The following is a 16,409-nucleotide window of genomic DNA, read 5'->3' on the forward strand; positions in this document are numbered from 1 at the left end:
TAAAGGCCGAGAGAACCGGAATCGCACTTGGGGTGTACAATTAGAAATGCAAATCGAATTAAATGTGCTGAAATTCCGCCGTCGAACAGCGCACGAGCCGAACTCCTCACGAACCTGAGCCGGTACACTGAAAAAACTGCGCACGCTCCATCCAAGTGTTTCATCAATTGGATATGAAAATGACTCTGCATTGTTATATGTAGAATCTTTTCTTCATCGAATTCAATAATTTGTCACTTTCGTTTCAAGTTGTCACACACATCAACTTACATCCATGAGCCGCACTTCATTTACGTATGATTCCAACATCCCTTTGAAGTGAATTACACTTGAATCTGCCCCACTGTTTCATCACAGTGGTTATCATTTCGTTTTTCCAGCACAAGATCACAGAGATTCTGATGAATACATCTTTACGCTAGAGGCAAGTATTTGTTTACTAAAACAACAATTAATTAAATTAAAATAATTAAATTTTTTGTTTGCTTTATAGGCTTCTTCAACAGAGAAGAAAAATTTATATTTGGTGATGATTTATTGTAGTAAATTCAAATTTTATAAATAAAGCGAAGGTTGCATTATATGCAATCATTTCCATGTAAAACTGTTTTCATTTTAAAATCGAATAAAAATCATTCGAAGTTCGGTAGACATTCATTTGAGATTCAATATCCACACACTTTATGTCTATATGTCATAACACAAGAATTGAAAGTGTTTTCCTTTTGAAAATGAGGTGTTGCACGATGAATAATTCTAAAGTGTTTCGCATATGAAATCTATATGTTTTGTTCAGTAGGGCGAATTAAAGTGCAAAACACTTTATAATGCCGTGTCGATTTTTTTTCAGTGTAGGGTTGGTTCGGGCTGTCGATGAGCGCAGCAGGCGGCCGATGTCCGAGTTCTGATGCTTTGAGAAGCAGGTAGGTATGAGTTGCATTTCTAGGCCGCGAAGGAGAACGGTGCCGCGCGTGGTTGGCCCCAATTGTGCTTTTCGCAGTTGCATCGGACCAATCTGCTCTTTGGTGAAAGCCCACTGCGCCTTAATTGAAGCCAGCTGGGTGAGTTGAGTTGTTACTGTTTAAATGGCCACTCCTCGAATGACACACGTTTTACTTGAAGTTTGTTTACTGTTTACATTCGAAAATGATATGAAACTCAATGAAATGGGCTGGAAGCAGATTTACTAGGATTCTATTTTCACACATCTTACAAGCAATTGTTTCCCAATATATTGCTTTGGCTGTTGGCCCAAGCTTTCCATTTTCGAATGCCTGATATTGCAATAGCTTCACGACAGAAGGATGTCCTCCCTAAAGTCACTATTTCTACTCCAATAAGATGGATGATGGTCGATGCTCAGTTCTTGTTGTTCTGCAACCCTGTGTAACAACGTTTTTACAATTCCTTTATATGTTATTTTATGTTTTAAAATTACTACTTGAGCAATTCTCGCTGAAACCGTCCCACTGGTGACATGAGGTCTTTCAAAAAGAATATTTTTATATCTAAATGATTGAAAATAGCGAAAAAATGAGAAAACCACTTTGGTTAGTTCATATTGATGGACCCCTCGGGCACAAATCGGTTTAACGGTTTTTACAAAAAATGATTTTTGAGCAATTCTTGACCTTTTTATTGATTTATTTCTCTTGAATATGTCATTGAACCCCCTGCAATCAACACATCCTTTTCAAGAAGAATGATAGAGCTTTCATTTGGAGTGGAAAATATTGGCCGCCATCTTGGATTTCGCTGCCATCTTGGATTTCATCAGAAAAATGTGTTTTTGAGCAAGTTCGCAACCACCGATTTTGAATTTGACATCGCCATTGGAAAGCTGATAAAAAATGCTTTAAGATACATTCAAAATATTAGATGAGCATTGAGGTTATCTTGTCATTCTAGTCACTTTTCAAAATCGAGCTTCAAACAGTTCAACGCATGACGCGCGTCCAATATCAAATCAACGCAATATACTGAGCCTGTGGTGTGTGTATGTTGTGGACAGTCAGTATTCCTAGTTCACAGGTAGTAAGTGCACCCACGCACCATAATTTTTGAATAGCCTTTAATCATAGGCTGAATTTCGTTAGGTAGCAAACGTACCCTCTTATTAAACTGGCCAGAAGGACGCACAACGAAACTTCTACAGGGAATTATAAATGGTGATATTTGGTAAGAAGAACGAGCATCGGTATAGTAGAACAGTAAGCGTGTAAAAAGGAAGCGTATCACATTACACACAAGCACTGATAAACAATAATAATAAGCATGTCACTTCTCAATTGCGGTATTGCTAATAACAGAAGTGCGAGATACAGCAGTAGGGATACCATCCGTCCTGATTTAGCAGGACATGTCCTGATTTTGAGATCCGTTTGGAGCGTCCTGATTTATTTTTCATATTTTAGCATTTGTCCTGATTTTTCTGAATGATGCCGGATGTTCAGAAATGTTGAAGATTGTTCAGTACTTATATTTTGACTCCGGAATGAAACGGACTCATTTTGAACGATTTTTTTTTCTTTGGTTGAATTTTGTCGAGAGAAATTGTCTAGTTCTTGCAATCCTCAACTATCTGACTTTTGGGTCCTAAAGCTATCCAGTTTTTTTTTGCACCATAATGGCGGTCGCTATAATGCGTGTTCGTGATATGCGAACCTCTCAGCTTACGTCAGTTTTGGGCTTTCTGAGGAATTGGAAACACAAATGTTGCCAGATTTATTTCTCTCTTGATAAAATACGTGAAGACTTCAAATTGACATGAGCAAAGTTGACAAAAGAGTGGATGATTTACGGCTTAGCAGTTTCAAATGACATTTCGCACACGTACGGTGCATTCTTTCAACTGATATATGAAAATCAGAAAACCGTGTAATTTTGAACAGTTATATGTGCTGCATTTTCTAGGAATCTACTAATGCCTAATGAACCACAGTTGCAAAATTGTATCGTCCGAGAAATACTTTAAATAAATAATCGAGTAGCGTATTTTGAAGTGTAAATCTCAAATTACGTGTTTTATTTCTTGTTACCTCAAAAAAAAGAACACCTCATATCAAATTTGTACCGGAAACAGTTGTCCTGATTTTTAACCCAGACCAAATGGTAACCCTAAACAGCAGACACCCGGGCAAATCTCACAATCAGGCTTGTAAACGGTCAGTATTGTCATTTGATCTCGTTTCCTTAGAGTGTGTCACAGTAGGCTTTCGCTCGTTAATGTAAAACAACCGTCGCCTCTCAAACAATAAAAGGATGGTCATTCGACACTCGCGTATCAAAAAGTTGCACACTGTCATCCATTTGGCGATGCTATTCTGGCCTACTTCGTTCTATTTATGTTGAGAAATATTATTACAAGATCAATGATGTGAATAATTTCCAAAATATTCGCACTCAACGTGCGTAATTCTCAATTCTAGAAAAAATGTTAAAATACGTTTGTGGAAAAAACGGCGAGTACTCGTTTGACATGTTTTTTTCAAGAATGTAATAAGATAGCGAGCCTTGGTAGCGGCAGAAGAAGAAGAAGACGATTATCGCAGTGTAAAGTGGTTCTACCGTGACCATTTCGAAGCCTGCTCACAATAGATCTACGATTCTGGTCGCAGTAAGAAAGTCCATACAGGAAAAAAAAACTGCAAGTTCCAAGTATGTTACAATTTTTTCAGCACCTTGATTAATCTATTTTTGACGCACAAAAATTTCTCCAAAAACAGTAAAAATTTGAGGATGTGATGAATGTTTTATTTGCCTCTACTAAACCTAATTTATTTTTCATCTTAAACCTTTGATGCTCATATTTTTGCCTTCTACAAAATATATTTTCTTGTTGCGTCTTGATAAATTTTATTTTCAGATTTTTCAAGAGTGCTCTGCTGACCCTAAAATTTAAACATTTATTTCATAACTCAACGTGTTTAATTATTATATGTCGTTTCTCGAACTCATAAGCGAAATTTTGCCATTTTATTTGGGAGGATTTTCATCCCTAAAAACCCTTCCCGTTCGTTCGGCTATGCGCATTTGATATTACGTAAGATGTGTTGGTACGTATCTGCAAACTAAGCTGCCCTTTATTCTCAATTCAAAGAAGTTTTATATTTCCTAAAATATCCTTTTTTTAAGACGACACAGTATTTGCACAAAATTAAAAAAAAGTATATTATCGCCTCAACCCATTCCCATCCCATTCACAATCCTTCGTTGGTTTCAAAACACGCTAATTTTCAAAGGCGCCAAACTCCAATCAGCTGTCAATTGTGTTTGCTCAGCGGAAGCAGTTACTCGAAATTAGTCCGATGTTAATTTGGCGATCAAGAAGTTTAAAGCCAAACGAGCCACGTGTCGTGCCGCCCGGCTCTGGGACAACACTGTCGTCAAAACATTGCACTGCCGCCGCGTCGCCACGTGACACGTGACCGGGTGTCTTTGAAATTCAGCACGTCGCTAGTGAATACTGAATAGAAGTCGTTTCGAATTAATGGCACGTCGCTGGTGAACGCGTCGATTTTCTCGAACTGGAAACTTTGAAAAACCAAATTAGAATTTATAATGACTGACTGGGAACTGTTCAAAATTAGAGGGCCGATTTTCGGCTCGATTGTCTTGCTCCTTCCGATGCTGACGACTAACGACTACCGGACTACGCGGATAGGAGGTAGCAAAATAATCGATGGAAATTATCGGGTAATTTGTAATTGAATAGCACCGTATTTTGTTCCAATACTTGCCATCGTCTCTATGTACGTGGGTGTGGAAAGACTTTCCCCTTTTACTTTATTTCGGCGGCTGCCATCCGTTGCTGGAAGTTTTTGCAATACTCCGGACATTTTCTAACTCTTTTTGAACTTGTTTGCAAATTTAGACAAGTTAGACGAGGTAATAAATAATGATAATTTGTTATAAAAATGCTGGGGCTATTTTTGCTCTCCAATTCGGCAACCGGCTAGTCCGGAATCTGCCCCAGCAGGAAGCTTGGTTATCGTCTCTTCAGTTTTCTTATTCTTTCTGCACAGAGTTGAAAGAAGAAACAACTGGTAAATTGCCTTGTTATTCTCCATTGCTGGTGGTAAGTGTACCCTTTGATTCATCTTTTCTGTGACTGAAGGAGAGCTACCTGCCGATCTGTGTGCCTGCAGATGCTGAGTGGCACTCGGTCGGAGGCTGCGCAATTGAAGAATTTTCTTCAATCATACATAATCGACTACGTTTTCATCATTAACCAACCGCGAATTGTACCAGCCGCCACAAGTGGCAGGTGAGCGGCAAGAACGAGTCTGCCTTGTGTAATTTTACTTCCGAAAAAATAAGTGGAGGCAAAAACAGCGGTCAATTAATTTAGCCGGTTACTGAGAGTGCAACGGTGGTTGGAAACGAATTCGATTGATTAATTGAAAGATTAATGCTCCAAAAGGAAGATAATTCACTAGAAGCCATGATGCAACTCGAAAGCAGTTTGACTTGAATTTCAACATGTCAAAATTCGCGCCAATTTGTTAAGGAGATAGTCGACTTTGTCTAATAAGGCGCTTTGCCTCACTCTTTTTGGAATCATGCTAAAATCGTTCAAACTGAACTGAAAATTATTTTATATTACTTGTAGAAAAGAGTTAAAAAATTGCTTTAATTTATTTTTTGTTTCAAAATTTTTTCGTGTCGAGGAGACTTTTATCACTTCAGCGAATATTTTTTTATTGTTTCACGAATATGCTGAGAAGCCTGCATTAGAAAAACCTTAAAAATTGCTGTCATTGTACATAGCTATACCATAATTTAACTATGTTTTTCATTGTAGACACATCAATTTCACATTAGATATCATTGTCCAGAACAATAAAAAACATCGTTTTTGCCATTTTTACCATGAAAAAGGGGGGTCGTTATGTATCTTAACAGCATTTTTTCAGGCATTTTTCCCATACATTTAGAAGTCACTGACAATATTTTTCATGGTAAAATTATTGTCGGTGGTAGATTCAACAACAAAAAACGTTGTTAAAACATGGTAATGACAACAATCGTTTACAAGCTTACAGTAAAAATACCGTATTTTTTATTGTTACCATCTATCCATCTATTCCTCCGATAACGTCTCATACTCTCAGATCCTGACAACAACCCAGTGCAGCGCTTTAACCTGTGCTTCACCACCTTGTTTATGAAGCTCGCTAGATATTTGGTCACTGCCATGAGCTTTGTTGTTTTTCAACCTGCCGAATTCATTCTCAATCTCCTGGAGGCTTGGGGCCCAGAAGTGTCGTCTTCTGCACGTACTCCTAGACTGATTGCCGTATTACCTTCGTCTGCTGTAATGTCGCCGTTAAGACTCTCGTCGTAGTACTGTTTCCACCTTTCGATAACCTCACACTTGCTCATCAGGAGATTTCTCCCAGGTCGCGGCACATATTGGATTTTGGTACGTAGCCTCTGCGCGAGCTGTTCAGTAGAACTTACAGGTGTCACCAACGCAGTACAGGTGTTTCATCGCCTCGCGATCTCGTTCCTCCTGTCCCTTCGAAGGACCGAGTTCTGCTTGTTCCACTCATGTTTATATCGTTCCACATTCGTTCTCGTGCGATGCTGCAGCATTTTCGCTCGTGTTGTATTTTTCTCCTGTCAGTTTGCATTCGCCGTCAAACCAGTCGTTTTTTTTTTCGATTTGGAGCGGCTGTAGCTATTGCCGCTCTAGCCGTGCTACTTATGCCGGTTTGTATGTCCCTCCAGCCATCTTCAAAAGAGTCTACTCCAAGCTATTTTTTTGTTGGCAATGCCGCTTCCAGCTGCTACGCGTATCCCTGGGCAACTATCGGATCCCGTAGTTATTCGATGTCGGGTTACAGCGTTCGACTTTAACGCATGCTACACACCGTCGAGAGCTTTGAGCGCATGCAAACTGCAACTAGATAGTGGTCCTAATTTTTGTTCGCACTGCGAAATGTGCGAACTTTGATAATATCTGAGAAGAATCTCCAGTCCTCAGATAGTCCACAGTACTTTTCGTTCAAATACTCCAAGACTGATAAGGTCCTCCGCGAGAAGCGTTGTTGTGGAACTTGTGAGAGCTGCAGCTAAAAATTGACACTTCTTCCAGGTTGCCAACTCACTATTTGAACCTCATGCTACCCCTCCTCCGCCCTGAATGCTACATCACTTAAGTATGCTCCCTAAGTACTCCGCCTATGGCCTGGATTCAGCGAGAATTGTCAATTGGCACCTGAAGTCAACTTCTGATATCTGGGCATCTTCCCGAAAATACCCATAAAGCAAAGCCTTGGTGCTACATTCCGATTCAGAGCTCGACCTTCTGTTTTATTTATACGCAGATTCCGCAGCCAACTGTGTTTAGTGTACAGGACACTTGCGGGGCTAGCGCTACGATCCTCCTGACACTAACAGTCTCTCCCGAGCCGAGCCTCGAACCTGCGGTAACTGGGTCGTTAGGCCAGCATCGTGCCTCGAGACCAGCTGGGAGCCCAGGAGACCATATTGGATGGAATTTGGCAATTTTAGGCTGTATAATAAAAACCAGAATTTGCCACCATGAAATTCAGGATTGCACCTGAAGTTGGTTTCCGGTCTTTGGACATCCAGGTTTCTCTCCCAGCTGGTCTCGAGGTACGATGCTGGCCTAACAAGCCAGTCGTCTTAGGTTCGAGTCTCGGCTCGAGAGAGACTGTTAGTGTCAGGAGGATCGTAGCGCCCACTTAACAGTTGGCTGCGAAGTCTGTGTATAATAAACAGAAGGACGAGTTCCGATACGGAATGTAGCACCAAGGCTTTGCTTTTTTTTTTTGGGCATCCAGGTTTCGGTAATACCCATATTACAAATACGGATGATTGTTTTTAAAAAATGGTATCTGGAGTAGATTTTCGGACACTGGGTTTTTTACGGTTAAGGGGTCGGTTCTTGAATTTTAGGCTGATCCATATTGAGTAGAATATGGTTATGGCTGTTTGTTTCATATAGTCATTTACCAGTTTTACCGAAAGTGGTTTCAGAACATCTGCAATTTATTCTTATTTACTCTTGGCTTTTGAGCATCACCCAATGGCTTGAACGACACCTGCTGATTCTGCAAATCTGAACCAGAGAGTTAAGAGCATTTGCTTTGCTCTTGCTTCCTCTAGGTACAACTTCTTAGGAAGCTACCTTTCAACTCCATACCAAGTGTGGAGCTCTAATCCCAAACAGGTAATTAGTTTCATCAACTATGTTGTACCTAATTTTTTTTTTTTTTTTTTTATAAAACCTCTTTGCTTTATTGTCCAATTTCTAATTTATATGTGTATAGTCAAATAATTATTTAAACTTATCAAATTTAAATTTTCAGGAATTGTATCTCTAATGTACATGATGTATCTTATGAATAGTTTCAAAATATTGCCCATTGCTGTTCTCCGTGTGCCTTGTAGTCCAGGGTATTGTAGAGTGACAAATGCTGTAGTTCTTCCTCGCAGAGTTGTTATTTGACGTTTGACATGTTGCCATAGAATTTCTACCTCTGCACACGCTGCAAATTTGTGAAAAATTGTTTCTTCGGTGGCGCACACCCTACAATTTGGATTAGCACGGCGATTTCCAGTGAATAATAATGCGTTGTGTCCCATCTTCTCATTACAAATCAAATAATACGCTGTTTTTTCTTCTGAAGACAATTCCTTGTGACTTATATTTCTCCAAACTCTCCTCCAATCTCGATCGATGATATTTTCAATTCTATTATCAGGCAGACGATTAAGGAGATCGTTGTAAACTGCATTTGCTGTCGGGTTTGTCATGATTTGTGTTGGCATTCGCGAATATAGCTTCAGTATGTCTTTGATGTGCGGTAAGTCTCGTATTAAGCTGGCGGTTTCCCTTCTGTTATTGACAATGTGAAGGTATCCTTCCTGGTATGGAAGCTGTCTTTTGGTTTGCAAAAATCGGTTTAGCAGTAGCGATTTGCTTTTTATAATCGGACAATGTAGTCCCAAGCCGCCATTCCGTTTGTTTTTAATAATTTGTTCATACTTAACTCGATGTTGTATTCCATGCCATATAAAAAGTGAAATCTGCTGCTTAATTCGCTTCCCAACGGATTCAGGAAGTGGGAAAATAGATGACATGTACCACAGTTTTGAACATATAAATGTGTTTATCAGCCATACCCGTTGTTTGACATCAATTTTTCTTGAGCGATTCATCCATAGGAGAGCGTTCATGTGCCTCCATAGATTGTCCCAGTTATGCTGTATGGTTTCTTGCAAGGTTCTTTTGTATGTGACTCCGAGGATATTAATCTGATCACTAACTGCTAACTCTTCAGGTGTCTCAAATTGTGCTCCCAGTTTCATTGCAATAGTTTTTCTCATATTCAGTTTTGCACCTGACTCCAGTTCAAACTCTCTGAATGCATTTATAACTCTTTGTGTTTTAGATGGATCTTTTAATACTATGGACACATCATCTGCATAGACTGTAACTGCTTCTCCGTCTCCATTGCAAATGGCTACCAAATGGTCAATGAGCGGCTGTATATACAAGGCAAAAAGAGTCATACTTAAGGGATCTCCTTGTCTCACAGAGCGCTGTACATCGAAGAATTCTGAAAGTTTACCGTTCAGTGATAATTGTGATTTTGCGTTTCTCATCGTTATTGTTAGAAAATTTACAAATGCTCCATTAATTCCCATTCTTCGCAAAGTTTGGAACAGAAAGTCATGACTTACACGATCGAAAGCGTTACTCAGGTCACAGGCTATTATTAAACCACATTGGCCCATTCTTCTACTTTCTCCTATTTCATCCCGTATCAGACAAGTAGCTTCGAAAATATTTCTACTACCATTACTACATTTTTGATTATTTGATAGAAGACAAGGTGTAATTTTTGTTAGGCGTTCTTTGAGAATACGACTTAGTATTTTATAATCTGAATTTAGTAAGGAAATTGGTCGATATGAGTTGATGGTGTTGTCACTTGCTTTTTTCTTTACAAGAACAATTATTCCCTGTAGTTGTTCATCGCGGATTCTGCCATTTATCATCTCATTGAAAATTTCTCTAAGCTCTGTTTTTAAAAACTCCCACCCACGCAGGAAGAATTCTCTAGTCAATCCGTCTTTCCCTGGTGCTTTTTTTGCTGCTGCTGTTTTGATTGCCGTGTGCAGTTCCTCTTCTGTTATTGGCTCCATCAGATCACTGTTGTCTTGCATGTTACCAGGCACTGTTCTCAAAGGTTGGAAATTTCCCTGACTGGTAACTTCTTCAGTAGCAAAATGTGTACGATAGTGGTTGTAGACGTGCTGTTCAACAGCATGTTGTTCATTTAATTGTTGGTCACCGACACTTATGTTGTTAATTCTAGATGCACCCTGTCGTTTTCTCTGATCGTAAAGTTGATAGATAGATATGTTCTCATTCGCCATGTGCCGATGGGTTCTTTGTATGAAACTGTTCCTAAACTCTGCTTCTTTCCTTAGCATAACAGCTTTGATCCGATTAATTTCTGGGGTACAGTCGACTAATTGGTGATTTGTATATGTTCTTCGAAGACATGAGTAATAAAAGCTCATAGTGTCGTTGTATATTTGGTATCTTTGATTTCGTTTCCATTTGAAGAAAGAGACTATTTTTCTCTTCGCAAAATCTACCCACCAGTCTACCCAAGATGCGTAATTTTGACGGGATCGTTTCCAATAGGACCATTTCAATGAAAGCTCATGCATATTTTGTGTCGTCAGTAAAGCATTGTTTAATTTCCACGGTGGCCTTGCACGCACTTCTGTGTTAACAGGTAGAGCAAGCCGCATTATAACAGCCTTGTGATCACTAAAGCAGTTGACTTGAATACTACAGTAGCGGAGTCTATCTACAACTGGGCGATTGACAAATATTGTATCTATTCTCGACATAGATTGACCCCTGACGAATGTATAATCTGTTCCATTATTGAAAATTCTCCAGCAATCTGTTAAATCCATAATCTGTACAAATCTCCTCAGGTTTGAACTGAAGTTTGAAGCTCCTGTTGAATCCCGTACATCAATGACAGAGTTGAAATCTCCTGCAATTATGAGGTATGGAGCATGATGTAAAATGTGCGGTGGCAAGGAACTATTGAAAAACTCTTCTCTCAATCCTCTATTGTTCGAGCCGGAAGGCGCATATATATTAACAACTGTTACTATGTTTTGTATAGTGACAGACATTATCCTGTGGTTTTCACTACGTTGAATATCGGTTATTCTAATCCCCTGTCGAACCAGTATTGCTGTGCCTCTGTTACGTTCATCTATGTTGTAAATTGCGTCATAGCCGGGGAAATCAAAATCGTTAAAAGCGACTTCTTGCATGCAAATAATGTCTAAATCCATTGCCCGAATGAACGCTGAGAGAGCTAGTAGTTTAGTGTTGTTTTGTATAGCATTAATGTTAATAGTTGAGAAAGTAAACGATTGATCGAGTAGAGTGTTCATTTTTGTGGTTGAATGTATTTGTTTCTACTTGCCTCTCTGGGAGTCACTGATGCTCGAGTCTGTACTATTGATCTGCTTGTATGGTTGCTGAGTAGGATTAGCTGTTGTTCGTCATCAGATATCTCATTCTCTCTAACGATTTTTACGTGAGATCCTATTCCTTTGGCTCCAGAAGCGTTAGTTGATTTTTTATCTTTGCAGTCAGAGGATACACTTCGGGACTCAAGAACTATTTTAGAGTTTTTACCTTTTTTCCAGATTCAAGGTCATTCGAGTTATTCGCCGGTCTTTTATTGTGTTGCTGTGAATTCGTGCTAGGTTGATCATCCTGCTTGTCTGTTATTATAGGTAGATCAGACTGCAGCGGTGATTCTTCCTGGTTATCTTCCTCGTCAGTGGTTATTACTTGCATGTTCGGCTTAGGATCAGTGAATCCAGAAGTAACATCGGCATATGATATTTGTTTTCGTTGCTCTGCCGATATAAGCGTTCGGTTTTCAGCGCAGCTTCTACCACGGTGCATAATGTTACCGCAGTGACGACATGTGTGTACTTGATTATTATAGGTGACGTAGGTGCTGTAGCCTTGAATACTGATGTACGAGGGAATTGTCCTCTTAATTTGCATGCGAACGATTCGCACACCACTAGATGCATCGGGGAATCTAGCTGACTTGCATTTTTGCTCGATGATGCTATTGACTTTTCTGAAATACGACATGTGCTGCCAGATCATCTCCATGGGCATACGTGTTGGAAGATGATGAAGTTTTATGTCCGTTCCTCCATCTTCAATCTTCAATCGCATGTTGTATGACTTGTTATCTTTGTTGTCGCACACTAGATCGAACACTCCATCAAACTTTTTGACGACTTCTTGCATCTTTTCCTGGCTCCGAAGCTCTACATACACTTTTCCTTCCGTAAGGTCAAACTGGATTGCATTGACATCGCTCCCACTTAGTTGTAATTGATCAGCTATAAAATCATACACCAGATTGTGTTTGACGTTCCGAATTCCTCGGAAGTCCAGATAGAACGTGTGTGTTCTTAACGAATCCATACTCTCAGGGGAGCTTTCTCTGACGATCAAGCTTTTAGACCCCTTATCTTTTTCTTTATTGAAATAGACGTTCAGACAGCGGTAGATCGAAAATATAGGTTTGCACTGCACGACGGCTGAATGCTAACTGTCCTAATTGGGGTACAGGTTTACAACAAAAACAGTTCTACTTCATCCATGAGTACGAGCAATCCGTAACCTGTGCATAGCAATCGGGGCCAACCACAAAAGACTGTCGCAGTGGCATTTCAGTACCCAAGCCCTTCAGGCATACAATTGTAAAAAAATCACCCAATGGCTAAACTACCGATGTTATTCCGATACCGACGTTGGATGTTATTCAACCGCTTCAGATTGTTTTTCAAAAACCGCAAGTTGCCATCCTGGATTTAAAATTGTTATCTGGAGTAAATTCTCGGGTCCGAAAACTTCTATTTCGGATGGTATCTGGCAATTTTCATTTTTTTTTTTCTTAAACCGAATTTAAAATTGCGTCATGAGTTGATTTTCAGCCTTTGGGCATCATCCCTGTTTCAAAAATATTATGATATTTGACCATCTTCCGTCGTATTCGAGAACCTGAAAATAGCCATCCTGGCATCTGGACATCTTACCGGATCTGGAAAACCCTACTTTGAATGATATTTGGTCACTCTACAGTTGAATACACTTTAGAAACGAAGGAAATAAAATCAATAAAATCAATTGCGTTTCGGACGATATAAGATCAGATAACAGCGCAGTGTGCGTTGGTGCATAATGGGACACCCGAAAACATGTTCAATGCTAAGAGACAGCGCTATAGTGGTAGTGGTAGTAAAATCGAAATTTCCACGAGCATTTTGCTTAATGACAGGAAGAACTGCTTTCAGTTACCCTGTTTTGACGTAGGACTACGTCTAACCGCACTATATCGAGATACATTCTGCGGAAACTAAAACCAAGGTGTAACGTTGGAATGAAAGACTTCAAACGGTAATGCTGGTGTAACCACATGATGGATTACAATAATCGAAATGTCGTTGGATTGATAAAATGATGGACAATTTTGTGATTCCTCAGTTATCATTATCATTTCATTGATAAACAGTGAACATTCCATAAAAGTTTCAAAGTCGAATTTTCACGAAAAATGTACCAATCGCCATCGAGCGCGCCTGGCACAGACTTCATGAGTAGACACCAACTGCCTGCTGTGATATCCTGTATACTGCCGTGAGATGACATTGTGACGTAGATCCAAGTGATCAGTTTTTCAGTACGGCCTAGAAACGAAAGAATTCTTCGTCACTTTTGTATGGAAATGTATGCCAACGTCACTTTGTTTTTTTGATTCTATACAACGTATGAATAAGTAACAACGAAAAGGAAGATACCAAAAGATAGGTCTTCGAATAATGAACAAATTGGCATGGAAAACTCAAATTCGAGAAAGTGGCACTTACGTCACTTTGTCATCTCACGGCAGTATAGCAGTGGCAAAAAAAAATTCTTATTTATTATTTTTATTATGGACATCTTTGCCGCCTGGTGATCGGAGAGTGAGCCATCGTTCACAAGACAAATAAATATTGTTTAATTTCTACTAAATCGTATTAAATTTAGGTTTGTATAGAAGCTTGCGTTTTCGCGTATTGAAGAACATTGACTGTATTAGAATGAAATGTTAGAGAGAATATTTTTTCTTCTAAAATAGAGTTCTGCGAATAAATAATCAAAATACAGACCCCGTTCGATTTTGACAAACACGACACGGCAGAATTTTCTTGTTGCCAAGATTGAACAATGCCAAAAATGAACGGTTCTCTTTTCATGACTTTTTTCATAGATATTTCCACCAATGAACTAGTTTTAGTTCCAAGTCGTTAGAGGTGTCGCTTGATGAATTGAGGCTGACGACCTAGATACTTGATATTACTAACCGAGTAATTAGAGGCTTAGTACTGCTTAGATCATGATCATTATATTACCGGCACATGTTCCGATCATATTCCAGGAACCGTTTTACCGATTCCAGTTATCCGCTTCGGCAACATAAAGAACCAAAATACCCTTCTTTTGGAGGATGTTGAGCTTAATTTGGTTGAAATAATCAAGGAAACTAAGAAATGTGATTAGACATAATCGCTCGTTTTTGGTACATGTGTGCCAGAATTAAACCGTGCCAAAAGTAAAACGGGGTCAAATCAAACAGAGCCTCAAAAGGAAACATAAAACTATTGTAGTCCTATGTCAACTATGCGGTCGTGTCTTGGATACCACCCTCCAACTACTTATTTTATATTATTCTAACTTTCTAGTACTTACTTTTACTATATGCAATAATAAAAGATCAAAAAACTTGATTTTTCTATACAACTCCTTTGACTCAATGGAATTGTATAAGAAAATCAAGTTTCTTGATAGAAATAGATTGCATACAATAAAAGTAAGTACTAGAAAGTTTGTAAAAGATAAAAACAGGGTAACTAATAGCAGTTTTTCCGTTCAATAAGTAGAATTCTCGTTGAAATTTCGATTTCACTACCACTACCGCTACAGCGCCATCTCTTAGGGAACATACTTAAATGACGTAGCATTTTTTTCATGATTTTTAAGCCCCCCCTTCCCCCTTCGTAGCATTTGGTCACAAAACCTAAACCCCCCTGAAAAAAAAACGTAGCATTCGAATAACCCCCCCCCCCACTCTCCGCTTCTGAAAAAACGTACAGAAATACGTGCAGTCAGGTTTTTTACGCGGATTTTTTGATTAACGCGGATTTTTGAATAAACGCGCTTTTTTTACGCGATACCGCACTAATTCAAAAACTTTTTCGCGAATTTTCGAATTAAAGTGGGTTTGGAACCAGAACGTTTGAGTGTATAGTAGAAGACTTAGTCCAAAAAATACCCACCGCCCTCCGAAAGATCGGGTTTATTTTCTAAGCCCTTCTTGCTGGTTCACTTTACGCGGATTTTTGAATAACGCGGTTTTTACGCGGATTTTTGAATTGGCGCGTTTTTTTTTACGTGGACTTTCGAATTAACGCGGTTTTTCACGAGGTACGTAATAAAAACCTAACTGTAGTAACATACATACAAAAAATACTTGAAAAAAAAACCGTGTCTAATTCAATTTATTTACAACTTATAGACTCGTGACTGCATCTTCCGCTTCGAAGGGCTTGTGTTTTGGTACGAGGAGTAAAGGTGTTTAAACAACTTAGTATGATCCATGTCTGCAGAAAACACAGAAACTATTCCGAAAATGAAACGAGTATCTTGTAATTTTCACTATTAATAGCCACAAAAAAGCAACGATTTTTGTATTCAAAACAGATTGTGTGTTTGGAAATCCAAGTGATTGTTTATGTAGCAGAGCTTTTAGAAGATTTCAGAATGCCACAGATAAAAACATTTCGACAGGTCTCGCTGCAATACTTTGTGCAATGTTTTAGTGTATTTTTAGAATACATTTTTCCTGCAAAAAAATCAGTCTTTAAAAAAATGCTACGTCGATTTTACAACAACCCCCCCCCCCGTCCCCCCTTGTCACAGCTTGTCACAAAATGATGATATCCCCCCTCCCCCCATATATGCTACGTCATTTAAGTATGGTCCCTTAGCATTGAACATTTTTTCGGGTGTCCCATAGAGCTTTCTACGCCAGATCTCACCAATGCAGACTTAGTCTGTATCCTAATAAAATCGATTTGTTTTCAACCAAAAAATCAGCTGATATTAAATTTCGAAAAATATTGCACGTATGAATCCTAGTTCATTAGTGTTACCTGTTTTAAAAAACTTTGTTTTAGTGGAAAACCAGATGAAATAAAACTAAAAATCGGCTTAGAACTTGAATAAAAGCTCGGGGCAGGAGGAAATTTTTTGTTACTACCAG

This window comes from Wyeomyia smithii, chromosome 1, assembly GCF_029784165.1.
Source record: "Wyeomyia smithii strain HCP4-BCI-WySm-NY-G18 chromosome 1, ASM2978416v1, whole genome shotgun sequence".
NCBI lineage: Eukaryota > Metazoa > Arthropoda > Insecta > Diptera > Culicidae > Wyeomyia > Wyeomyia smithii.